The sequence below is a fragment of the Anolis carolinensis genome, chromosome 5 (assembly GCF_035594765.1).
Source record: "Anolis carolinensis isolate JA03-04 chromosome 5, rAnoCar3.1.pri, whole genome shotgun sequence".
Classification (NCBI taxonomy): Eukaryota; Metazoa; Chordata; class Lepidosauria; order Squamata; family Dactyloidae; genus Anolis; species Anolis carolinensis.
In genome coordinates, this window is record NC_085845.1 from 125680881 (window position 1) to 125708352 (window position 27472).

The 27472-nt window shown below is 41.8% G+C and overlaps 1 protein-coding gene and 1 long non-coding RNA gene across 6 annotated transcripts in view; one reads left to right on the forward strand and one right to left on the reverse strand.

The window, feature by feature from the left end:
• Positions 1 to 684: 684 nt before the first annotated feature.
• Positions 685 to 16065, reverse strand: LOC134299434 (uncharacterized). Of its 2 annotated transcripts, XR_010006648.1 has the most exons (4): positions 15534 to 16065; positions 4967 to 5086; positions 1466 to 1644; positions 685 to 790 (listed from the first exon to the last, which is right to left on the reverse strand). It is a non-coding gene; the product is annotated as an uncharacterized LOC134299434 (long non-coding RNA). The 2 variants fall into 2 exon arrangements; XR_010006647.1 differs by having other exon boundaries at positions 685 to 1644; positions 15534 to 16060.
• Positions 16066 to 16078: 13 nt separating this feature from the next.
• Positions 16079 to 27472, forward strand: part of klf3 (KLF transcription factor 3) — a 48650-nt gene continuing 37256 nt past the window's right edge. For 2 of the 4 annotated variants that reach the window (XM_062982225.1, XM_008118999.3), the window contains exons 1-2: positions 16079 to 16409; positions 23133 to 23183. The gene's annotated coding sequence lies outside the window, so the exon portion shown is untranslated. The remainder of the gene's footprint in view (positions 16410 to 23132; positions 23184 to 27472) is intronic. The other 2 variants (XM_062982226.1, XM_008119000.3) reach the window with 1 other exon arrangement.

The window sequence follows — 27472 nt, forward strand, 5'->3', positions numbered from 1 at the left end:
ATTCCTGCATACACAGTCTAAGTGTCCTTTTAAGAGACATGGGAATAATAACATATTCAGCAGTGTGTCAAACCACTAAAACACAATGCTGGATATACAATAGCCTTGTGTATATGCTCAGCTCCCCCCACCCTGATTCCCTCCAGATTTTTTAGACTACAGCTCCTACCCTGCCTAGTCATGCTGACTGGATATGATAAGAAGCAGTAGTGTAGAACATCTGGACAACAGCAGATGTGGGAGGCTGTTCCATGTGAAAACAGAGGCATCTATGGAGAGAAAACTCAGGATCACACCAGCACAGTTGACCTAAACACAAATCTATGTGTGTTGGGATATATAATCATGCATGGTGGAGCGGGGAATCCCATAAGTGCATGGGAGATAGATTTGGGAAGAGGACAAAACAGAAAAAAAATCCTAAACTTTGTTGCATACGTACACATCTACACACATAGGACATATTCAAAGTTTAATGAGTCACTTGAAATGAAAACTATAAACACCGTAAAGTTATGAGAAGGCTTTTGTTTCCAACTTCCATGGCAAAGTTGACTATGTATGTACCATAAATATCATTTCTTTTGTTATGCGTGGCACATAGACAGTCTTGTCAGCCAAACAAATTCTGCATAGATTTGAATACAGCTTTAATAATAATAATAATAATAATAATAATAATAATAATAATAATAATAAATTTTATTTCTACCACGCCACCATCTCCCTGAAAGGACTCAGGGCAGCCAACAAAATACAATGAAGTGCCGCATATAGATAATACATGAATCTGAAACAATTAAAAACACAGAGTTACAACCATGCACATACATAATTACAATGTAAAACATTAAAATTCATAAAATGCAGTCATAGCTGCGGATAAAAACAAGTTGTTTCAATTGACATAGCCCAGCTTTGCTGGTTCAAAGGCAAGGACTTTTTTGTTACTCTAATATTGACAGTGGAGTGATTATTATTTGCTTGGGATTACAGAATAAAAATGAACAGAAGCAAAATAAATTAAAATGCACCACCTCTTATCACTATGGTGCAAACCTTTAGCAGCCATTACATTTCTTTTAAATAGACTATTTCTTGGGAACCACAAGAAATAGGGGCATTTAAAAATCAGGAAAATATTCTAGACAATTAGAACCAAACTAGGTTGATCCTCAGGACCTAGCTTCTTGGAATACTAAATGTAAGCCAAGACATCAATGTCACGCAAGAGGACAGATCATAGAAATGCTGGTGGCATGTGTAGAATTTTGTCACCATTTGTTTTAGCATACTGAGAGTGCTGGGCGCGACTGTCTAAACATCAGTGTTTGTACTACTATACTGCAACAGACCTGGAGTTCACCATAGGCAAAAATATTACACAAGGGGCAACACTTCAATATCATTCGCATTAATAGAAATGTGTAACATTAAGAGCTGTCAATATAAGTGTTGCACTTACATTTGTTGAAATGGAATAAATTCCAGAAAAGGTTATACCAAATAAAAGTTTTCAGTTGTTTTTGTAAGGAAAAACTTCAACATGAGCATCTAATACATTTTTTTGGTAATTTTGCATGACCTGATAATCCTGTCTCCAGTTTCACTGGTTAACTATCAGCACAATAAGTGGGAGGTTACCTGTAGAAAAGAGAGGAAGAATCTGAGCTATAATTAGTGTTATAATATCTATTGCATCTTATATCTAGCATATATGTGTGGCAACAGCAAAAACTCTTCATGCAACATCCTGATGAAATACGTTCTGAGTATTCTGCAGGCACTAAATGAGCAGGTTAATTTCTGTTTTTATTTTTTGAAATTTTAAACTAAGCATTATTTTATGTTACAAGGCTGTAAATATGTTTCAAAAAATAAAAGCAGAAATTAACCTGCTCACTTAGTTACATGGTCGTATTTCAATAGCAACACTTAATGGCATGATGTGTAATTGCTTAGCCAGACATCTCGTGTTACAACTCATTTTTACAACTAGGTCAGGATAAGCGTGTGATATTTTCCAATGTTATAGGTCAGATTTTGCAGCACGACGATGCCTGAAGGATGACTGGAGGTTAAATAAGATAAAAGATGCATTACATGCATCTGAAACGGAATATATTCACACACACATGCACATACAAAAGATTATAGAAATTTGTCTATAGAAAAAACAAACAATGGGCCTATTTGATCTTAAACCATGGTGTGATCATTCTTCCTCCTCTAGTACTAGATTTCAGGATCATCTAATCAAATGGGTAGGCAATACATTCCAAACAGATAGAAGGAAGTCATATTAAGGTACATACAACCAACACTAACATGTATGGTGACAGTCACAAGATCCGGGCTTGCACAGACAGAATTACTTTTCTACATACTGTTTTACCATACAGATCATTATACAACACAGTTGGCATTTTAAGCAAGTGAAACCTTATCTTAAAAACATTTCATTAATTTCTAAAGGAACTATAAACCATTTTTTTCCTATATTCCCCCAAATTTTCAGTTTTTCCAATGGAAAATGTAGTATTTGTCCAAGGGGGTGACCCTGGAGAAGTCACACATTTTCATCCTCAAAGGAAGACTAAAGGCATGCATCTTCTGACCAAAACTTGTCATGAAAACCCCGTGATAGGATCACCTGAAGGTTGCCATAAATCAGAAACAACTTGAAGGCACACAACAAACTTACTTAGAAATAAGTGATACTGAGAAGATGGAAGGTACTTCTAAGTACACACTGTGCTTGTAGGAGTTTTATTTTTTTAAAGTTTTAACGGATGAGAAAAGTAACTTGCTCTCTTCCTGAAAATATATGCAACCTGGCAAAATAACAACTTGCCTGCCAAGGTGGAGTTTCTGTTTTAAAATGTTTCCACAGTCCCAACTTTCTAGTTTCCCTATCATGCCTTGATATATGTAGATGAGAATAAAAAAGAGGCATAAACGGCACCAAGGTATTATTTGGGTGGCACTCCCATTATGCAAAGATCAACACAGTGCTTGCATATGTTGTTGTTGTTATGTATAGGTTATTATTGTTATTATTGTTATATGCTTTTCATATGTGGTAAGACCTCCTACTATGAGCTGTATGTATATGTATATGTGTAATTGATTATATCACAAACCAATAAAATAGCAGATACAATCCTTAACAATTAAAACACATAGAACAAGTATAGATGGCTGGGATAATAAGAATATTTTCACCTGGTGCCAAAAGTATTTCAACACAGACACTGTGTGAGTATCTTTCTAGAAGGCATTCTGTAGTTAGAATGCCACTGCCAAGAAAGCCCTTTCTTGTGTTGTTAGTTGCCATGCTTTCAACACACTTTGCAACTTGTATCTTACTCATCTTCTCAGCAACCTTGTGAAATGCTGCTTTATTCTTCTGATCTGATGGACAGAGAATGAAAAACAACACATACACATATGTGTGTGCATGCATGCTCTTTTAAGTCGCTGTTTTCTGGCAACCACATGAATTTCATAGGGTTTTCTTACTTCTGTGGTAAGACCCGAAGGCCAGATTATAAATGTTTCAGTTGCTGCAACTAGATCAGATGAAGCTGAAGAATATATATCTGAGAAGAATGACTTGCCTATGATATTTGTGACTCACTTATGGTGAAGCAGTGCCATGTCTTCCTATCTTTCTTTTAGATATTGTGCTCTTTCCCACGCAATCCCGTCACCAAAAGAAAAGCCAGCCATCCTCAGATGGAGTAATACTACAGAACAAGAACTAAGTTTATATCGGGTTTTGAAGTATGTAGCCTGGAGGATGAGTGTTTACTTCTTAATCAATATTTAAATAAGGCCCACCAGATGTTATTGATGTGGACTCCCAGCTAAGATGAATAATATAAGAGAGCATTGTAGTTGTAGTCTACAGGACAAATCACAGTTCCCATCTCTTGCATTACACAGAGATCAAATATTACTGGGTACCTATCTGAATGTTTAGTGTAGTGTCAAAGGTAAGATATTACCATCCACATCTCTCTCACAAAAATTACTGTGAGTGTCTGCACAAAAGTTTGCAACAAAATAAGATTAGCAGGGGTCTGAAATCAACGAATAATAGTATGAGCTTCATCGAAATTTGTGGCCACAGTAGGTTGGGTGTAGTGGGCATGTCTATTTTTTTACAAAGAAAAAGATATATTGAAATTGATTTTTTTTTAAAAAACTATGTTGTGATATTGATATCACAGTGTGATATTGATATCACAACATACAGTGCATGCACTGTAAGTTTGATTGTCACGTGCAGTGAGGCTAGATTCTCAGATTGCCTACCACACTTCCTATGTCACATAAGAACAAGCAGCATGTGAACTAACTCATTGCTATGCTGGGGTGGCTGCCACACCACAATATGCCACATTACTTGGCCAACACATTCCAAGAGCCTTGCTCCACCTGGAATGCTCCACAAATGATCCCACATAAGGCATGACAATTCAGGTTATAGTGCTGTGACATATCAACTTGTGCACCAAATGGTTTTAGTCAGAACGAAACACTGCTCATCCTAAGGCAAAAAGCAAACCGTCTTCAACCAAAATATTTAACCACTTATTATGGATATTATACCAGTCACTGTGGGCTTCAGGAATGTCCCCACGATGTAATAAAGCTATATTATTTATATAACTAAGATGGAATGACAGCTTGTGCTCTTTTTGTTGCTATCTGAAATCCTTGCTAGTTCAAACAATTATTATTTATTTATTTATTACAATATTTATATCCCGCCCTTCTCACCCAACAGGGGACTCAGGGCAGCTTACAATAAAACGCATATATAAAAATTATACAGTGCAATATAAATCAGTTAAAAATTATTAACTTACATCAGTAAAATTCAGTTCAAAAAAAATTAGTGGTGAGGGGTGATGGTAGGTGCAACCCAACATTGTTTGGAAGCAAAAAAATGGCTTACCCTGAACAAAGGTTTTACATCAGATTATCCATTATTTGTGCTTCTTTCGAAGTAACCGGAATAACCAGTCCCATGTACATAAGTTTTGAAAAGAGACTCCTAAATAAATATCCATGCACCCTTTTAAGAAAAGAAAATATATCAAATATTTTGGTTTACAAAGTGCATATTCCATCTTTCTTCAACAGAGCCCAGGTTCAGTTTTATTCTCACAGCAGTCCTGTGTAGGTTAGATTAGGCTAGCCCAAACTCATCCAGATATTTCAGTTGAGTATTTAGTAATACAAGGAAGAAAGGCTGGCAAAATTATCAACTGAATGAGAATACAAATAATAGAAGAGTTGTTGACGTATGGTTTTAAGTGCAATGTAGGCAATGGGTGAAATTTTTACTTTGCAGACGGGGGTTTCTTTTTGCCCTCCATAGCCCCTACTGTGCTCTTTCTATCTTTCCCGAAGGACTGGAAAGAGGGTGTGGCAAGATATTAATTGACCAGCATTACACTAACATCTGCTCTCCCCTGGACTTTCTTGTTGAGATATACAACATCTCACAGGGACCAGCCTGACACAAACACTGGGCAAATTCTTAGTTTTGCAATAGGATATACACCAAGGCTTTTCAAATTATCTGATGTGGCAATCCCCCCTCCTCCGACCATTTACAGATACCATATCTGGATCCTAATATTATTATTGTATTTATGTACTTTCTCTGAAAATTACCATGGACAACAGCCAGAGGCTCGAAGTGGTGCTGGACATACATGGACACTGCTTTGTGTAGCACTACTGTAAAGTGAAGCATCCTTTATCATCAATTCCAAAATCCAAAATACGAGGGTTATTCAGAAAGTAGATTATGTTTTGGAATTAAAAATGAACAAAGTATAGGAGAAAACATTTACCGTATGCAGTTGAAAGCCACACCCAAATATCACTTCTCAACATAGTCGCAATTCAAATCTAGGCACTTATCATAGCGATGAATGAGCTTGGCAACTCCTTCCCCATAAAACTCTGCTGCTTGCGTCCTCAACGCAGCATTTTAGCAACGATGCGCAGCTGCGGGAAGGGGTGACTGGCTGGTTGAGGACGCAAGCGGCAGAGTTTTGTGGGGAAGGAGTTGCCAAACTCATTCATCGCTATGATAAGTGCCTAGATTTGAATGGCAACTATGTTGAGAAGTGGTATTTGGATGTGGCTTTCAACTGCATATGGTAAATGTTTTCTCTTATACTTTGTTCATTTTAAATTCCAAAACGTAATCTACTTTCTGGATAACCCTTGTACTCCAAAATCCAAAATTATCCACATGGGTGGCTGAGATAATAACACTTTTGCTTTCGATGGTTCAGTGTACACAAACTTTACATGTGCAAAATTATTTAAAATATTGTATAACATTATCTTCAAGCAATGTGCATAAAGTGTCTGTTTAGACTTGGGCCCCATTTCCAAGATACCTCATTAGGTACATACAAGGAGTGTGTTGTGATTTCAGCTACGGAAAGAATGTTCGAGGTTCTGGCATGTCTTGCTTCCCAGAAGGCCAAATGAGACAGACAAGTGAAAAGCAAAATCAGAGGTTTATTCTCACTGGCCAGAATAATAATAATAATAATAACTTTATTTTTATACCCCGCCTCCATCTCCCCGAAGGGGACTCAGGGCGGCTTACATGGGGCCAAGCCCGAATAAAAACAGTAGCAGTATAAAACACGGCAATAGACAACAACTTGCACAATAAAAAAAATAAAAAATAAAAATAAAACATTAGCCAATAAAAAACAAGAACTAATAAAAACATGGATTAAAACTGAGAGATTGTAAAAGTAGACTGGGTAAAGTGCACCATATAAATATTGTAGACACAAGGTGACTGATAAAGTGCTGCAAATTCTGGAAGCGCAAATTGGGATGGGAATAGACCCTGTGTCTATATCGAGTTGGCAAAGGTAAAAGGTGCAAACCGGTACAAGAATGGTCACAGATACAGATTGCTTCTGGATGAGCAATCTTTATCTAAAGGCTTGAGTAAAGAGCCAGGTTTTCAAGCTCTTTCTGAATGCTACCAGGGTGGGGGCTTGCCTGATTTCCCCGGGGAGCGAGTTCCAGAGCCGGGGGGCCACCACGGAGAAGGCCCTCTCTCTCGTCCCCACCAACCGTGCTTGTGACGGAGGTGGGAGCGAGAGGAGGGCCTCCCCCGACGAACGAAGAGATCGTGCTGGTTCGTAGGGGGAGAGGCGATCACTAAGGTAGGAGGGTCCCAAACCATTCAGGGCTTTGTAGGTGATCACGTGCACCTTGAATTGGGTCCGGAAGGTGAACGGCAGCCAGTGGAGCTCCTTAAGCAGGAGGGTTGACCGCTCCCTATAATTTGCTCCAGTTAGAAGCAAGGCTGCCGAACATTGAACTAGTTGGAGTTTCCGGGCCGTCTTCAAGGGCAGCCCCACGTAGAGTGCATTGCAATAGTCCAGTCTAGAGGTAACTAAGGCATGGACCACCGTGGCCAGATCAGACTTCACGAGGTAAGGTCGCAGTTGGCGCACAAGTTTTAATTGTGCAAAGGCCCTCCCGGCCACGGCCGACACCTGAGCATCAAGCGTCAGTGCTGAGTCCAGGAGGACCCCCAAACTGCGGACCTGCGCCTTCAGGGGGAGTGCGACCCCGTCAAGCACAGGTAGCCACCCAATACCCCGATCGGACATACGACTGACCTGGAGGACCTCTGTCTTGTCGGGATTAAGCTTCAGCTTATTCGCCCTCATCCAGCCCATCACAGCTGCCAAGCACTGGTTCAGTATCTGGGGGGCTTCCTTGGAGTTCGGTGGAAAGGAGTAGTAGAGTTGAGTGTCATCTGCGTAGAGATGGCACCGAACTCCAAAACTCCGGATGACCTCTCCCAGCGGTTTCATGTAGATGTTAAAAAGCATGGGGGACAGAATGGAACCTTGCGGGACCCCACAGGTCAAAGGCCAGGGGTCCGAGCAGGTGTCCCCCAGCTTCACCAACTGGGAACGGCCCTCCAGGAAGGACTGAAGCCACGACAGAGCCATGCCCCCAAGGCCCATCCCGGAGAGCCGTCCCAGAAGGATACCATGGTCGATGGTATCGAAAGCCGCTGAGATGTCCGAGAGAACCAGCAGGGTCACACTCCCCCTGTCCAGCTCCCTGCGGAGGTCATCCACCAAGGCGACCAAAGCCGTCTCAGTACTGTGACCAGGTCTAAAGCCAGACTGCGATGGGTCCAGAAAATCGGTGTCATCCAGGAAACCCTGGAGCTGCGAGGCAACCACCCGCTCCAGGACCTTGCCCAAGAAAGGGAGGTTCGAGATTGGTCTGTAGTTGTTTAGAATGGCCGAATCAAGGGAGGCCTTCTTCAATATAGGCCTCACTATGGCCTGTTTGAGGACAGATGGAAATTTGCCTTGATCCAAAGAGTCATTAATTATCATCACAAACCACTCTACCAACCCTCCTCTGGCCGATTTAATTAGCCACGAGGGGCAAGGGTCTGCAGAGCAAGTGGTCGCTCTCACCGCCCCAAGGATCCTGTCTACGTCATCCGGGCGAACAAGCTGAAACGAATCCCACAAGTTCGAACAGACAGGTGCCTCAGTTACCTCTTTTGGCATTGCAACAAAACTAGCATCCAAGTCGAAGCGAGTCTGAGCGACTTTGTCTGCAAAGTGGTGCGTGAACTCGCTGCACCGAGTTGCCGAGTCTTCGGGTGCCCCTCCCCCCTCAGGAGGGTGAAGGAGCTCCCCGACGACCCGAAACAACTCCGATGGTCTGTTAGTTGCAGACGCTATGCGGGCAGTCGTGAAGGTCTTCCTGGCTGCCCGCAAAGCCGCGGAGTAGGCCCTAATAGCGGCTCTAGCCCGTGCTCGGTCAGAAACGCTACGAGTTTTCCGCCAGTGGCACTCTAGTCCCCTCCTCGAGCGCTTCATCACTGCCAGCTCCTCCGTGAACCAGGGAGCCGAAGTGACTCTTCGCAATGAGAGGGGACGTTCGGGGGCGATCATGTCAATTGCCCTGGACATCTCGCTATTGTAGCGATCTACCAAGGCATCGACAGGATCGTCAGCCTCCATGACAGGAAGATCCCCAAGAGACCTCAAGAATCCATCTGGATCCATCAGTCTCCTGGGGCGGACCATCTTAATGGGTCCACCACCCCTGCGGAGGTTTGAGGTCACAGTGAGTCTTAAACTGATCAGGTGGTGATCGGACCATGACAACGGAAGAATATTTTGCTCTTCCACTCCGACCTCACCATCTGCCGCAACAAAAACCAGGTCAAGTGTGTGTCCAGCTTGATGAGTGGGACCAGATATCACTTGGGACAGTCCCATGGTCGTCATGGCGGCCATGAAGTCTTCAGCTGCACCAGTTAATGTGGCCTCGGCATGAATGTTAAAGTCCCCCAGCACTACCAGCCGCTGAGAGACCAAAGCCGCACCAGAGATCACCTCTGCCAGCTTGGGCAGGGAGACTGCCGTGTCGCGGGGTGGACGGTACACCAGCAGAATCCCCAAACTGTCCCGGGTACCCACCTTAAGATGGACACACTCAAAACCTGCAGATTGCGGGATGGCGCACCTGACCAGGGAGATTGTCTGCCGAAAGACCACCGCAACCCCACCTCCCCGCCCCCCGGCTCTGGCCTGCTGTTGCACCCCGAAACCTGGAGGACACAGCTGGGCGAGATTTACCCCGCCGGGCTCATCCAACCAGGTCTCGGTGATGCAAGCCAGATCCGCCGCTTCATCCAGGATCAAATCCTGGATGATAGCTGATTTACCATTGACGGATCTGGCATTAAATAGCAGGACCTTCAAACGGAGGGGACTGTCATGGAGGCTACCACTCCTATCCTTCTCCAGGGTCGCAAGAACTCTGTTGCGCTTATCCCTGGGATAAAGGTGACCACTCCTCCTCCTCCCCCACACGACCTCAATGGTCTCCCCCAGGCTCCGGTCCACTCCCCCCAGGGCGACAGGCAGGATAGAGCTCTCATTGCGATGCCCTAGTCAGCTGTCCATAAATGGGGAGCGACTCAGGATTCTATCCTGCTTAGAGTCTGAGAATGAATCCTGTAATGATGAGATGATGGAGCAGTCAGGGGAACTAGATTGACTAAACAAGAGCAATGTCTCTGGGCGGGAATCGAGAATAGATTGGGAAGGGTCTAGAGTTGAAATGGGGGACACTACACAAGATTCTAAGAGTGGAGGGGACCTAGATAAAGAGTCATGGGCACTAACCATTCTGGAACTAATGGTACCTTGAAAATGCAGTTCCGAACCTGCCATCAAGGGGCGGATTGTGGGGTCCAGAAATACCTTCCTAATATTAATACCCCATGAATTCAACAGGGGTTTACGCGCCCAAAGTGCTTCAATTAAAGTGCTATCATCAAAGGTGATAACGAGACGTATGGAGCGGTCCTGAGCTTGAAAGTCCCTACGTAGCCATGAAATGAACTTAATTTTGACTACACTTGGGCTCACAGATAGTATTTGACCGAGGGACTCCTGTACCGCTCCTGTACAGAAAGCATGTCAGCGGAGAAGACACTCCAAAGAACTGACATTCCACAATTGTGGATAAAGAGCACATGTATTACATTTTGACAGCTATTCAAGACTCCCGCGCTAGCTCCTGATTAGTCCAGGAAGTATCGAGCTAGGATCCACTCCCCATTTTGTCGGGGAATCCCTTCGATGTCACTGCTGGCTGGTCTTGCTGTGGCCAGAAACTTTAATGGTGGGGAAAATGGAAGGAAAAAGGAAGAGGGGCTGACCAAGGGCAAGATGGATGGATGTTATCCTTGAAGTGACTGGCTTGACCTTGAAGGAGCTGGGGGTGGTGACTGCCAATAGGAAGCTCAGGCGTGGGCTGGTCCATGAGGTCACAAGAATCAGAAGCGACTGAACGAATAAACACTTACTTACTTAGGTGATCCCTTGTAGCCCGAGGATGATGGCCCTCCAAGTGCAGTGTCTTGGCAGTGGCCGTGGAGACCTATTCTTGACCCACATGTTCTTCTGCAGTGAAGACATCAGTTTCCAGATGGAAGGTGGTCCTGATCAGGGTTGGCTTGACGTGCCATCCTCATGGCATGTTTCTCCCTTAAGCACTCCATTTGTGCCTCTTCCAATTCTTCAGCACTGCTGGTCACAGCTGACCTCCAGCTAGAGCGCTTAAGGGCCAGGGCTTCCCAGTTCTCGGTGTCTATGCCAGTTTTTAAGGTTGGCTTTGAGTCCATCCTTAAATCTCTTTTCCTGCCCACCAACATTACGTTTCCCGTTCTTGAGTTGGGAGTAGAGTAACTGCTTTGGGAAACGGTAATCAGGCATTTGGGCAACGTGGCCACTCCAGTGGAGTTGATGGCATAGGAGCATCGCTTCAATGTTGATGGTCTTTGCTTCTTCCAGCACGCTGACATTTGTCCACCTGTCTTCCCAAGAGATTTGCAGGATTTTTCGAAGGCAACGCTGATGGAATTTTTCCAGAAGTTGAGTGTGACGTCTGTAGACAGTCCATGCTTCACAGGCATATAGCAGAGTTGGGAGGACAATAGCTTTATAAACAAATACTTTGGTATCCCTAAGGATGACCCAATCCTCAAACACTCTCTGCTTCATTGGGAGAAATGCTGCACTTGCAGAGCTCAGGCAGTGTTGTATTTCAGTGTCAATGTTGACTTTTGTCAGGACCCAGGCTGCAGAGCACCAATAACCATACACAGAGGCCAGAATCTATCTAATATCTTTATTGTGGAAATATATAAAGTTAATGAAAACAAGTGTAGAAAATAGTCCAGAAGTAGACCTTCCAGGAAAGGTCAAAATTAGTCCAAAGAAACAATGTCCAATATGAAATATTAAGGTCCAAAGTTGTAATCCAGTAACCGAAACACTCACTTTGCCAAGCAAAGTGAGGGGAGATGACAAGGTCCTATAGTCCATGAAACTTAAGCAAGGCTAGGAAGTAAACTTGATTCTTGGAACACTAGGCTTAATTCAAGGCAACAAGAAACGAGGAGCAAGAACAGGATCCGTGGTAAATTCGTGGCGAGGTCCGGAAAGCAAGGCAAGGTCCGTGGAGCAAGGCAAGGTCCTGGGAAGCAAGGCAAGGCTGGAAACGGGAGCAAAGGACTTGAACGCGGGAGTAGCGTAGTCCACACACAACCTACTCCCGAAGCTGACGAATTGACTCCGCAAGATTCCTACGTGGGCAAAACACCTAAATAGGGTCTCGTTTTCCCGCCAAAGAACAATTCTCTGGGGAACCAGAACCGAAAGCCATTCTCTGTGTCCAGATGCATGACTCCCTAAAGTTTCCCATGGGAAGCAGGCTTAATCAGCTGAATGCCTGGCAGCAATCCTAGCGCTCCTGCGAGACGCCTCCTGAGCGCCTTTCTGTTGTTTATAATAATCACGGCGAGAAAATGGGGGAGATTTCGGCTCAAGGCTTGTTTGGCAGACTTCTGGAAGGCAAATCTCCTGCAGGTGCAAGGGCTCCAATTCTGGCTGAAACGGTGGGAAACCTAAGTTTTCCTCTTCATCTGTCACAACAGTGCTAGGAACGGGACTACATGGCCCATGAGTCATCACAACTTTTGTGGAGAGGTGGCTGCCAAGGTAGTGGAAATGGTCAACATTTTCTAATGTAACACCATTAAGCTGTATTCCTGGCATTGCAGAGGGATCGGCTGACCACTTCTGGAAGAACACTTTGGTTTTCTTGATGTTCAATGAGAGGCCGAGCGTAACGGAATGGGCCTACCTTGCCAGGCTAGTGTGTAGGAAATGTTCTAGGGCTTGGGGGGAAAGGTCCAATCCAAACTAAAGGAGGAGGGAACAGCCCGCTCCTTATATGGTAGTGTTGCCTGATTAGTGGGGGAGTTAGTGTTGCCTAGCTACTGAAGATAGAGGGTGCCAGAGGGAGAGCTATAATTGGGGGGGGGGGGGGGGGACAGAGAGGAGCCTGAGGGAAAGAAAGGAAGTGTTTGGAGATGGAAGGAAAAAAAATCTCTGTGAGGAGAAAAATGAAAATAGGCTTGGGGGAGAAGGGCTACGTTTTAGAGAGCCTCTAAGGGATAGGGGGCTTATATTAAGAGCCTCTGGAAGGGAGGATTGAGGGGTTTTGAAAAGCCGGATTAGTTCTCCTGTGAGTGAACATAGTTCTGTGGAAGACAAGTTAAGGAACCATTTTCTTATAAGGAAACAGCTTGATAATCTTCTGAAACCATACACGTCTGAACCTCTCCGAATATCTGAGCAACCTTCTTGTTCTAGTTCAAATAAACTTCACAAATCTGTATTCAGTGTGTCTTCCTGTGCATCAATATAAAAAGGGGGCCTGTCTGCATAACAGCCATCACCCTTTAAGTCGGAGTTTCCCTTCATTTTTGAACGGCTTTGTGAACTGACTTCAGTGGTCGGTGGGCCTGGGAAGAGTGAATGGTGTGGTTGTAGACCAATACATTTAGATTGGTGGCAGTGAAGTTATATCATGATGTAACACACGATTGGGGTCAACCATTGTACAGAGTGTCTCATATGCTTCTGCAAAGGTATTTAGAGTGGCTCATAAATCTTCTTCTAGAATCATAGAGTTGGAAGAGACCTCATGGGCCATCCAGTCCAACACCTTGCCAAGAAACAGGAAATTGCATTCAAAGCACCCCCGACAGATGGCCATCCAGCCTCTGCTTAAAAGCCTCCAAAAAAGGAGCCTCCACCACAGTCCGAGGAAGAGTTCAACTGCCGAACAGCTTTCACAGTGAGGAAGTTCTTTCTAATGTTCAGGTGGAATCTCCTTTCCTGTAGTTTAAAGCCATTGTTCTGAATGCATAGACTACGTTATCATCGGCATGTTGGAGTTCTATAACAGTTGTTGTTGTGACTTTGGTTTTGGCTTTCAGTCTGCTGAGGTTAAATAGTTTGCCAACTGTCCGGTAGATGATTTCCACTCCGGTGGGAAGCTTCCCATCAACAAGATGATGCATCATCTTGGAAAATAAGGTTGAGGCAATGACACATCCCTGTTTGACACCTGAGTCCACCTTAAACGGGTCACTTTGGGAGCCACTGCTATCCATAAACAGCATAGGCACAGGTATCTGTCCGAACGTGTCCCCCGCTACAACCCACCTCGAAGCTTAAGATCGTCAGGTGAGGCCCTGCTCGCGGTCCTGTCAGCCTCACAGGTTTGGCTGGCGGGGACGAGAGACAGGGCCTTTTCAGTAGTGGCTCCTCGCCTATGGAATGCCCTCCCCATTGAAGTCAGGTAGGCTCCCTCCCTCCTATCTTTCCGTAGGAAAGTCAAAACTTGATTGTGGGGGCAGGCTTTCGAATAACGATTAGCAGCACTAATTATTATTATGTATGCTGGAACTCAGGGGCCCCTGGTGGCACAGTGCGTTAAAGCACTGAGCTGCTGAACTTGCGGACCAAAAGGTGCCAGGTTCAAATCCCGGGAGCAGAATGTGCGCCCGCTGTTAGCCCCAGTTCCTGCCAACCTAGCAGTTCAAAAACATGCAAATGTGAGTAGATCAATAGGTACCGCTCCAGTGAGAAGGTAACGGCACTCCATGCAGTCATGCCGGCCACATGACCTTGGAGGTGTCTACGGACAACGCCGTGATGAGCACCAACCCACAGAGTCGGTCACGACTGGACTTAACGGCAGGGAAAAACCTTTTACCTATGCTGGAACTCAATTGAGAGCCAGTCTTTTAGACTCGGAACATGCCCATCTGTATTTTATAAGTGTTTTTATGAATGTCTGATGTAATTTAATAACTTTTTAATTGATTCACAATGTATTGTACAATTTTATATATGTGTTTTATTGTAAGCCGTCCTGAGTTCCCTATTGGCGTAGTGGACTAAAGCCTTGTGACTCGAAGGTTGGGTTGCTGATCTGAAAGCTGCCAGGTTCGAATCCCACCCGGGGAGAGCGCGGATGAGCTCCCTCTATCAGCTCCAGCTCCATGCGGGGACATGAGAGAAGCCTCCCACAAGAATGGTAAAAACATCAAAACATCCGGGCTTCCCCTGGGCAACGTCCTTGCAGATGGCCAATTCTCTCACTCCAGAAGCGACTTGCAGTTTCTCAAGTCGCTCCTGACACGAAAAAAATAATAATACAGTAGAGTCTCACTTATCCAACGTAAACGGGCCGGCAGAACGTTGGATAAGCGAATCTGTTGGATAATAAGGAGAGATTAAGAAAAAGCCTATTAAACATCAAATTAGGTTATGATTTTACAAATTAAGCACCAAAAACATCATGTTATACAACAAATTTGACAGAAAAAGTAGTTCAATACACAGTAATGCTATGTAGTAATTACTGTATTTACAAATTTAGCACCAAAATATCACGATGTATTGAAAACATTGACTACAAAAATGCGTTGGATAATCCAGAAGCTTGGATAAGCGAGTGTTGGATAAGTGAGACTCTACTGTAATAACAAAAAAATAAGTCCCCTATTGGGTGAGATGGGCGGGATATAAATATTGTAATAAATAAATAAGAGCAGCCACCTCCTTGGCTGGGTCACTTCAGAGACAGACAACCGAGGCCTCCTCGTCGGGGAGGTGTCCCAATGAAGCGGCCCCTTCTGTTACCTCAGTTAGAGCCTCTTTGGGGAGAAAAGGGCGGGAAGGGCGTGACTGCGGTTGTTTTTCACCGCTTCAGGTTCGCCTCCAGGCAGGGAGGGAGAAGGCGAGAGGGCGTGTGTGTATGTATGTCTCTGACTCTGACTCCAAGCAAGGCGCTCACACCTCTTTCCCTGACAAGAGGAGGAGGGAGGCTGAGGCAGCTGGAAGGGCGAGTTCGTCGGCGGGGAAAACTCCTCCTCCTCCTGAGGCGCTGGGGGTAATTAGGAGCGTGAGGGGAGCCGCCGCCACTCCCAGCCTCCCTCCCTCCCTCCTTCCTTCCTTCCTGAGGGAAGGGAAGGGCAGAGTCAGTGCGCGCCCGACTTGTTTGTGTGGGAAGGAAGGAAGGCGGGAGGGAGGGAAGGAGGCCGAAGCCTCGCCCCGACCCCTGGCTCGGATTCAGGCCTCCGCCCGAGCCCAGCCGAGCGGAGACGCCCTGCCTGTTTGCCCCGGCTGATCCCGGCCCCTCCCCTCCCTCTTCCTTCCAGGGAGCCTGGCAGGGCAGCAAGAGAGAGAGAGCGAGCGAGCGAGCGCCGGCGTCATGTGACCGCGCTGCTGCTGCTGCTGAGTGCCAGGCGCCTGAGCCAAGAAGCAGGCGGACGGAGGAGGACGGAGGGACGGAGGAGCCTGCGAGTGAGGGGAGAGAGAAAAGCCCTCAGGTTCCCCATACAACAAGGGCAGCGCGACTCCGGGAAAGGAAAAGCCCGGACAGCAGGGACTTCGCGAGCCACTTTTCCGCCGGCTGGGGAAAGTTTCCCAAAAGTGAGTCTCTCAAAAGGAGGCGGGAAAGCGACGTGTCTGGTGTGTCCTGAGTCCGCGGAGGGAGGGAGGGGGACGGTGACCCTCCAGGCCTGGCGCCTCTAGGTTTCCGAAGTTGCCCAGAGAGAGGATTTCTCCCTCTCTCTCTCTCTCTCCCGTGCCTCTTCCTTGAGGGTGGCCGGGTGGAAGCCTCTCCAGGGACTCGCATTGGCAGCTGGCTCCGGGTAGACCACGCTTTGGGTTAGTAAACTTCTCCGGCGCTGGAAGAGGGAGCGCCATTCATCCTGTCATTGGCAGGTGTGGGATCAGGCATCGGAGGCATCTGGCAAAACCCTCAGGTACCAGTGCCACTGTGGAGAAGCGTGGCATATATATACATATATACATTGCCTTTCTAGTCCTACTTTAGACCAAATCTATGTAATGCACACATATATACAGATGCACACACATACATACATGCACACATAGCTTTTCTAGTTCAACTTTCGACCAAATATGTGTAATGCACACATATATACAGATGTAGAACTAGAAATGCTGTGTGTATGTATGTATGTGTGCCCACCTGTATACATGTGTGCATTGCATAAATTTGATCTAAAGTTGAACTAGAATGGCTGTGTGTATGTATGTGTGATGCACATTTATACAGATGTGCACCCATACATAGATTGCCTTTCTAGTTCTACTTTAGACCAAATCTGTGTAATGTGCACACACACACATATATATACATACAAACATAGATTGCTTTTCTAGTTCAACTTTAGACCAAATCTGTGTAATGCACACATACATACATAGATTGCCTTTCTAGTTCAACTTTATACCAAATCTGTGTAATGCACACATACACACATATGCGCGCACACACACATATATACATACATACATAAATTGCCTTTCTAGTTCAACTTTAGACCAAATCTGTGTAATGCACACACATATACAGATGCATACGCATACATACATACATTTCCTTTCTAGTTCTATTTTAGATTAAATCTATGTAATGCACACGCACGCACACATATATACATATGCATGCATACATTTCCTTTCTAGTTCTACTTTAGACCAACTATGTGTAATGCACACATACATACATACATACATACATAGATTGCCTTTCTAGTTCTACTTTAGACCTATGTAATGCACATTTATATACAGATGCACACAAATACATACATATATACAGATGCACATTCATATAGATACACACACACAGATCTATAGTTGCACTCCAGTAGGCTGTTAGGAGTTGGAGCTGAAGTCCAAAATTATTATTATATTTATTATATCCTGCATTATCTCAAACCACCTGGAGGGCTGAAGTTTGTCCATGCCTGATATAGATGCACACATATATAGATGCACATATGTATACATACACACACACACATACATATATATACATACATATATAAATGTACACATGTACATACATATGCATACACATATAAATGTACACACGTACATACACAAATATATGTATACACAGACACTACACCTGGGGTCATTGCAACATTGGACTTGACAGGACTTTGTAACTCTCTTATGGGAGGCATCCTGCTCTTCAAATGGGATGGGAAATTGCCCCATGTGGGTTTGTGTCCTTTTTATTGATTTGAGTACGCAGTGCATAGGTGTTCTGTTTTTTTTCAACTTCAAATTGCCTTCATCATGACATCCTTGGAGGAACTCCATTTAAATCATGATATTGGAAATCCCAACAACCTGTGTAGGATGACAACTCTATAGGTGCCAGGGTTCAATTACCGGCTCAGCCGTGGAAACCCACTGGGTGACCTTAGGGAAGTCACACCCTCTCAGCAAGAAAACCCCAAGATAGGTTTGCTTTGGGGTCACCATAAGACAGAAGCAATGTGAAATCACACAACAACAAAATCATGTTTTGAAGAGAAAACCATTTACTTCACCTTAAATTTTGTATATACAGTAGAGTCTCACTTATCCAAGCCTCGCTTATCCAAGCCATTTTTGTAGTCAATGTTTTCAATATATCGTGATATTTTGGTGCTAAATTTGTAAATACAGTAATTACAACATAACATTACTGCATATTGAACTGCTTTTTCTGTCAAATTTGTTGTATAACATGAAGTTTTGGTGCTTAATTTGTAAAATCATAACCTAATTTGATGTTTAATAAGCTTTTCCTTAATCCCTCCTTATTATCCAAGATATTCGTTTATCCAAGCTTTTGCTGGCCTGTTTAGCTTGGATAAGTGAGACTCTACTGTACTTAATATCCTCAGTCACATCTAAAGTAATGTCTGTTGAAATGAAATACAGTATAAGATCTAACATGTTTGGGGGTGCTTTTTATATATTATTGTTTCACCGTACATAAATTCAGTTGCAGGTTGGAAGAATAAAATAGTTCTAATGTCACAGAGCAAAACTGAATTTGAAGGCATTGTTCCTATTGGAGTACACATTTGTTTTGAGATGTCATGTTTTCAGTAGAGGTTATAGTAACAATAATAGTAATACAGCAGTTTAAGCCTCATTGGCTTCAATGGAGATTATTGTTTTTACAGTTTTTAAAACACAAGGATTCATCACTATTAAGTTATTTTGGGGAAAATGGGTAATCTTGTCCACATGACTTTAAACATAAATATTGGAAACAATACTAACACTTTGGCTTCCTCCTTCTCTGAAAGTTGCTTTCCTTGTGCTTAAAGACATTGTGATGCTATTTATTTTGGATGTTTTTCAGGTACAGGCTTGGTACTTAAATAGTACATATGTGAGATATAAGAATAGTACTTCCTCTTGAGGAAATTGTGCTTGAATCCTCCAGTGTGTTCTTCTTAAAGCAGAAATTCATAGATGAATCCGGTCACACTGTCCCTTCTCATGCATGTGGGTTGTCATTTGAGCCTTATCTTTTGCACAGTTGTGTGTGCAACTTTTTGTAAAGGCAGGAAGTGCCACTATTTAGAGGGCTGAATTTTTCTGAGTTGCTGGGAAAATCTGGATCTCCTAGATGGTGAGGTCTTTGATGCTTTATAAAGTTTTAAGTCTGCAAAGCTTTTATTAGCGGCACTGAAAACTCATGAAAAGTTCTGCAATCATTGTTTTCCATAGAATAATTTCCCAATTTTTTCCCTTATATGGGTAAATTACAAAATAAGATTCAGATCTAGAGTATGTCACTAGTTTGACCTATAGCTAACTTTGTTGTTGTTAATTGCTGTCAAGTCCACTTCCATTTATGGAGACCAACATACATTAACTTAATTTTGTTTTCTAGGCTTTAAGGCAATGGCTTTGTTTTGTTGCACAAAAGTTTTAGGATGCTTATTTCTCTCTCCGTCCCTCCCAATCTAAGTGAAGGAATATTTCTTTTTTATCCAGGCAGACTTCCAGGTTTTTCTTTTACTGAATTTTACACTGGGGAACAAAGAAAATATGAAAAAAGCAAACTCTTAAAGAATGGCAGCGTTTCATTATAATGAAAACCATTTTCATTATTAAGTTAGCATGTCTTAGGTTTTAATGTCACAAATGTAGTCGACCAAAACTAAAGTTATAATCTAACAAGTAGAGAAGAGATTTAGCATTCCACAGCCTGATGCCCTCCAGATGTATTGTACGACAGTATCCATCATCCTCAGCTAGCATCAGCAAGCTGAGCTAGTTTGGAATAGTGAGGGGTTGGTCATCCGCCACATCTGGAGAGTAATATGTTGGATTAAATAAACCTTCTCTTTTGCCAAAGAAACAGGCCTATAGCAATCTAGTCAGCAGTTCTTTGTGGACATTTACTTTGAAATAAGCCCCATTAAACTCAGTGGGACTACGTTCTGAGTAAACATGTATAAAATTTGTACAGTAAGCAGATTTTGTTCGTTAAATTTCTGAAAGCTCAAAGCAAACAAAAAATAAGAGAACTGGAACTCGTTACGAAAAAAAACGTCATTTAGAAGTGTGGACTTAATCTAACTTAACATCTTTAAACCTCACTAATTTCACAACAAAATATGGGTCATCCCTATATTTCTCTCATCAATCACAATAAAGCAGCAATGTAACCAATGTTGATAATATGTTTTTGTTAAAAATTAATACCACAAGAAGTAGTGCATTTAGATATAAATAAAACTAGATATAAAACGAACTTCAGAAGTGCACTTCCTGGAGTTTCTCTGTCTGGGTCAGTTTAGGCTTCAAAACTAATGATGATTTATAATAGAAATGAGTGTAAAGATATGAAAACCATTGCTTGTATTTTTAATTAGCCATAATATAGCGTGGCATCTGAATTGTCAGCTGTCGTTAATTTTAACTGTGATTTGTTTGAAAACAGCCAGCTGCATGACAGTTTGAAGTTGGCTTATTTTGAAGAATCAGTAGTTAAGATTAGCCAGAGTTCTTAAGCAATGCTTTATTAAAATAGATTCAACAGCTTCTTCTCTAAACTTCTCTTTCCAAGAAGATGAGAGAAGAGATGGAAGCATACAAGTCCAAGGTTTGATGCAACAATAAACCATATTTTGCCGTGATGTATGAACCACCAGCTCATCTTTTGTTTTGATATTTTTCCCTTAATCCATAATAACATAGTATTAAATTTTCTTTCAAGTACACTTTTCCTACATGTGTTGTATTCTATCTGTTCTGCTATCAGATGTTAGTATGCACTGACATCTCATACTAAAAAGATCCTATATGCCTGAAGGCTAAGAAGTACCATGAAGCAATATTGTCATAAGTGGCTGTTATTCTGTTTTCCTTTTTTGGGGACCATCCTTGGTGCTGTGAGAACAAAGTTTGGGTTTGTTCAAAATATCAGAGTGTTTAAAAAGAACAAGTAGTCCAGGGTTAATTATTATCTTGAGCTATGTTGAAGAACCCTTCCCTATTCGCCACCCCATATACTTTGTGGTTTACTTTGTCTAGTATAGATATTAGCCCAGTGCTTATCAAGGGCAGGTCTCCTTTGTAGGGACAGTAGTTTATATTCACACCCCTCCCTGACTAAATGCTTACACCCAGCTTGTTTGTTTGCTTGCTTGCTTTTCCTGTTTTGTTTTGTTTTGAATCCAGCTGCACATGAATATAGGGGTCAGAGAGGGCCAACTAAATGTTTCTCTGTGCTTTCTTTCCAGCCCAGCCAGCAGAGCTGTTTCCTGTTCTTTGTTTCAAGGCTGGGGTTTGCGTCATACATTCCAAGTAGCATATGTGTGCTCTTTCCTGTTTGAGGCTGTTTTCTGGTAGATCAGTAGCCCAGACCCGGCCCCTTGTCACTGCCCTGCAACTCCCAATCCCCACCCAGTGAATTATCATTCACTATTCACTATTGCCTAAGATGCCTGGGTTATGTCACCACCAAAAAGCCTGCATTTACCTATTAACTTACACTATTCTGTGCTGTGGTTTATCCTCACAGATAGTTGAGGATTCTTATCCCGAATTTTACTTTTAAAAGAAGAAAAAACAGGTTTGACTTCTTTAAAAAAATAACTTGCAGTAATTTGAATTGGAAACAACCGTAGCAAACCCTGGATATCTGCTGGTAAAGGGACATTCTTAAGTTGAGCTATTCACCAATTCATGTTAAAATGTATTCACACCTGAAAGGTTTTTCAGGAATCACTTTATTTTATCAGCTTTACTTTTATGTGGAAAAACTAATATTTACAGTATTTAAAGTACATTTAAATCAGAGAACATCAAATTTGTTATTTCAATAGCGATAGAAGAAACCTTTTTAAAAAGAAATCCCTACCTAAGCCAAAAATTCTACACAAAACAAGTCATTGATACTTTTGGAATTGAAAGATATTTACAATTTCACTGTGTTCAGCTTCTGCATGAGACAGAATGTCATATTCCTAAACCATTCTTAACACAATACTTTTCAAATGTTCCTATTCAAAACATACAGTAATAGAGATACCCGTAAAAAGTGCTTTGAGTCTTCGTTTTGAATAGACAAATGTAATTTTTATATATTATGGAAAACATTCAGCATTGCTCTGACATTGTAGTACGTTGATGGATGCAAGGACACATTCATAATTAGAGTAGTTAGGAAGAAAATCTTCAGGAGGAGTTTCAGAAGAACTTGGAACATCATCATCATCATCATTTAATAACTTATTAATCATCTGTGTTATTATATTTGGTTTTGCTATTGATTGAATTAAAATACATTTTGCAGTTACCAAACATTCAAATAGAAGATTATATTATTATTAATAAGTGAGAAAAGAAGGGATGCATTATGAATTTAAGGTCAGTTAAAAGAATGCTACGAATTTCAGTATTTGTTGTTAGTTGGGTTCCTGGGCGACAGATCTGAAGATAAGAAAAAACACTTTTTTACCTTTTCTGCTTATTTTGCATGTTCAAAGGAAATTTACAACCAACCTCCTCTAAATTCTGCACCGAGTAATATTATTTATTCATCTATTATTGATAAACAGTATCTCAAATGATACCTAATGTTGTCTGCACTGATGCTTGTTATATTCTACAGCCACACTCCAGATCGGGAGACTTGGCCATGGCAATTTCTGCATGTCTTAACACATTCTAGGACAACCAGTTGCACCCATTGGTTTTAACCAAGTGCTTTATGACTGAAACTTGCTTAACTTCTGACAGATTTTTAATTTTTTCACATCTGCTCAGGTTATGACATGTATTTATGATATTTTGCTTTGTTTTTGTTTTTCTCCTCAGAAGCAGTTACCCAGAAAATACTTGCAAGAAAGATACAAGATAATCTCTTGGGTAAGTTTTGTTTGAAAATATTCATTCTTCTGTCTATTAGTTGTTAAGATATAAAGAGGTATTCTGATTCACAGCATTGTGCGTTGTGTTCATAAAAGTGTACCTTACACAACAGCCTCGTCTGCATGTCATGCTGTTTCTGGTTTTGCAGTCACCTTCAGTCTCAAATTCTCTTTCATCTCTATTCCTCTCCCTTGTGGCCAAAAGGAGGAATTCAAAACGTTTTCCTTCTTGGTTTTTTAAACTGTTTTTTCTAGCTCACTAACAAACTCTGGTTATATTACTTCTGGTTAGTATAAAGCAATGCAACTTCAAATCATATTTTTATGTTTCTGAATTAATTAAATTTAAAAAGAAATGGGTGGAGCCTGTCCTTAAGTCACATATAAGCAGACCAATTAAGATCTTTGCCTTTCTTAAGAACCATCTCCCTTGATTTAAACTTCTAGCTATCTAGCTCCACATACAAAAGGTTATAATAAAGCAACCATGTCTAGTTTTTATTTTATTTTACAGCCATTTTATACAACATGGGAAAATTAAAATATACAGCTTAAAAATTACATTTATAGAAGGGATAGTGGGGAAATAGAATAAACTGTTAAAGTGATATTTTAAATGTCTGGGATTTTTTTAAAAAAAGCTTTGACTTGAATTGTCAGGTTGAATTGTTGGTTTGTTTGTTTGTTTACTATGACTGATCTCCATTTGCCCCCCCAGTATCCTGATAATGGCATGGTTACAAAAATTAAGACCTCAGTATGTTGGCTGGCTCTTATGGATGCTCTACTCTAAATTTACACATGCATACAAACATGCTTTTCATCTCAGATTAGTGTTTGTAGCATTACAATCCTCATTCTATCATTGTGTTCAAAAAAGTAAGGTTGAGGTGCAGATGATGCTCCCACTGCAAAAAAAGGACTTCCCCATGAATTTTAATATAGCAGACTCTCAGTTAACTGAAACTCAACAACCAGAACTCTTTAGCAATTGGAAAAAATTAACTACAATTGCATACTGCATTCACAAAGCTGTTTTTATAATACAGTAAAACTGTGTTCCATTAAGTTAAGTTTGTCTTTGTTTTTAATTATAATATTTCAATATTAATATCAAATCAAGTTATGGTATGGTATACTTGTGGTGTAGTGTTAGGCCTATTTTAATAGTAACTCTCAAGCAATTAGAAACTAGTAACTACATTTATCTGACATCTATTGATACCTTTGGGTGCTGATTAACTGAGGGCCCTTTTAGACAGGCTCTATATTCCAGGATCTGATCCCAGGTTTTTGGCTTTAAACTGAATTATATGAGATAATCTGGGATAAACAGAAAACCTGGGATCTGATCCTGGGGTATAGGGCTTGTCTGGAAGGGCCCTGAGAGTTTACTGTATAAGAGTCAGTTTCATACACATAAAAGGACATTGGCATAAGAATTTACTATCTTTTATCAGTGTTATTTATCAGTGTCACATATGTTTTAGCTCCATATCAGGCTGTATGTCTGTCTTTGAAGAAAGGGCATTGTCAGTGTATGGGTTGTTTTAAGTCTGCGTTTTTGGAGGATACAGAATAGGAATACAGTGGGCCTTCATTATCAGCTGAGTTTTGTTCCAGGATACCCAAATCTATGGATGCTCGTCCCATTATATATAACATAGCAAAAATGGTACCACTTATGTAGAGTGGTTTAATCAGTTCATGTTTTAGAACTGTTAAAAAAATATTTTCAAACCGTGGATGGTTGAATCCATGGATTTAGAATCCATGGCTGTAATTGGGTACCCACCACCATATAGATTATTGTTGTAATCCAATACATTTTGTTTGTGTTGATCATTGGATTGTTAGATTGTAACATGCACGGTGGGCTGTTTGAATCTGCTAGTGCATATGTGTCATACTCAAATCCCATGCGGCAAATGTGGCCTTCCACCTCATTTTATATGGCCCTTTAGATGCTGGACTACAACTTCTGTGTTCCTCTTCATTAGACATCATGACTACAGCTGATGGGAATTGTGATACAGTAACATCTGGAAGGCTGCAATTTGTTCTGTTTAGTCAGGATAGTGGAGTTTGAATTTGTATACAAGACTTGTGAATCTGATGCTCTCCAAGCTGTCACACGTGCTGTTGGGTTGCAATTCTCATTAGCCCAAGTCTGCATGCAGGATAATCAAAAGTTATTGGAGTACTGTATTAAATAACATCTGGGGATCCAAATTGGGTAAAAACTAAAGAGCACTGGCCTCTATGTAAAAATATATATAATTGACCCTTTGTATCCATGGACTCTCTGCCCTTGGATTCAACGGCCCTTTGAAGGCAAGCATAAAGCTGCTATAGCCCCCAGTAAAAAATGAGTTTTGACACCCCTGTGCTAGGGGTGATTCTGGGAGCCCCCATGGAACATTTATAACCCAGGAACAACAATCATAGTGTAGTAATGCTTTCCTCATTAAGGTTTTATCTAATGCCAGAGCTTCCTCCTAAAGCGAGCTGCTGATAATCATTGCTGATTTACTTTAAGAGGACCTACCATAACATTCGTGTAAATTAAACAGAAAGCTAGTGCATACTTTAAATACTAAAACAATCAAAAATGGGGGAAAATGGTTTGTGTCTGTCTGGCACTTGTGGCCAGCATGCAACTTGAAAGCCTTGGTATGCCAGGGAATGACCAAATTGCATTTTAGAGTAAAAAAATAAAAACAAAGCGTATTTAATCATTTTTCCATACTCATCATACTTCCTGTTCTTCTCTGGTTTATATTTTCGTGATTCATGTATATCCATGCAAATTTTGTGTCTTATTCATTTTTCTTCTGATTTTTACATTTCACTCAGATCTAATATCATGAATTCTTATCTCTTTCTGTGTAACTTTCATTAATTTTATCCCAGTTTTCATCAACAGAGACATACTTTTAACCTTTGGTAAGAGCATGTAACAATAATAGGTCCATAGAATACATAATCTCCCTCTTGAAAATTGTTCCTTTGTTTTGTCACCAAAGGAAACCACAATTAAATTAAAACTGAAACTACCTTGAAACAGGATTTGAAACTAATTTCAAAATTGGTTTCATATGTTTCTTATCATTAAATATAATTAACAATTAAGAAAGGAAAAGAAAATTTGCATTTATGTGAAAGGAAATGTTGTGAAAACCGTACCCCTTATTTTAAAGGGGGCTGGAAATAGAGGAAGAGGTTTCTTCTGCCCACACCCAAGTTTTTTCATCAGAAAAAACTTCTCATCAGAAACCTTTTCATGAGATTTCTTGAAAAGGTTTGTGTATGCCTACATCAGCTTATAAAGCACATACTCCAGTTGAGTGACCAAAATAGAAAAATAGATCTTTCCCTTGACTGACTGATTTTTCAAATTTGGTTTAAGAAACATAAATCTTTTTGGGGATCCAAAAGGGCTACTAGGCATAGCCAATAATATTTTCAAACTTTTGTTAGTATTGTTATTATTTTTAATACCCCACTTTTTCTTTTTACAAAAGAGACTCAAAGCAGCTTATAGTAAACACAATTCAATACCATTTAAACCATTGGTTCCCAAACTTATTTGGGCTACCGCCCCCTTTCCAGAAAAAATATTACTCAGCACCCCCTGGAAAGGGGGGCATGCCTTAGAGGGGTGGGCGTGGCTCCTGCTCAAGAGGGCGGGGCTGAGCCTCTCCCCTAGTCCAAGATGCAGGGCTGAGAGGGGGATGTGGGCAGGGCCACAAATGGGTGGCCAGGACTGGGATGGGCAGAGTTACGAGCTCTGAGGCAGGGCTGAGCTTCTATTCCTGTCCTGCGATGCCTGCCAGGACACAGGGGGCAGGGCCTCTTCCCAAGTGCCTGACCGCCCCCCTGGATCGCTGCAGTGCCCACCAGGGGGTGGTAGTGCCCACTTTGGGAATCACTGATTTAAACCCTGAAAATGCACAAACATTAAAATAGAACTAAATATTAACAGTATTAAAAAATAAACAGTTAAAACTTAAAAGCGAATAAAAACCTATTCACAACTAGTTCTTAAAGGTCTCCTTCTTTCAAGGTCTGTCTGAATAAAAAAGTTTTAACCTGCCTCCAGAAGGATAGAAGGGAGGGAGCCATTCTGGCTTTTCTGGGAAGAAGGGAGTTCCAGAATCAAAGGGCAGTCACCGAGAAATAAGACCTGTTCTCTCATTCTCACTAACCAAGCTTGCGATGGAGGTGGGACCACAAGAAGGGCTTCTCCTGAAGATCTTAGGGCTCAGGCAGGTTCGTACAAGGAGG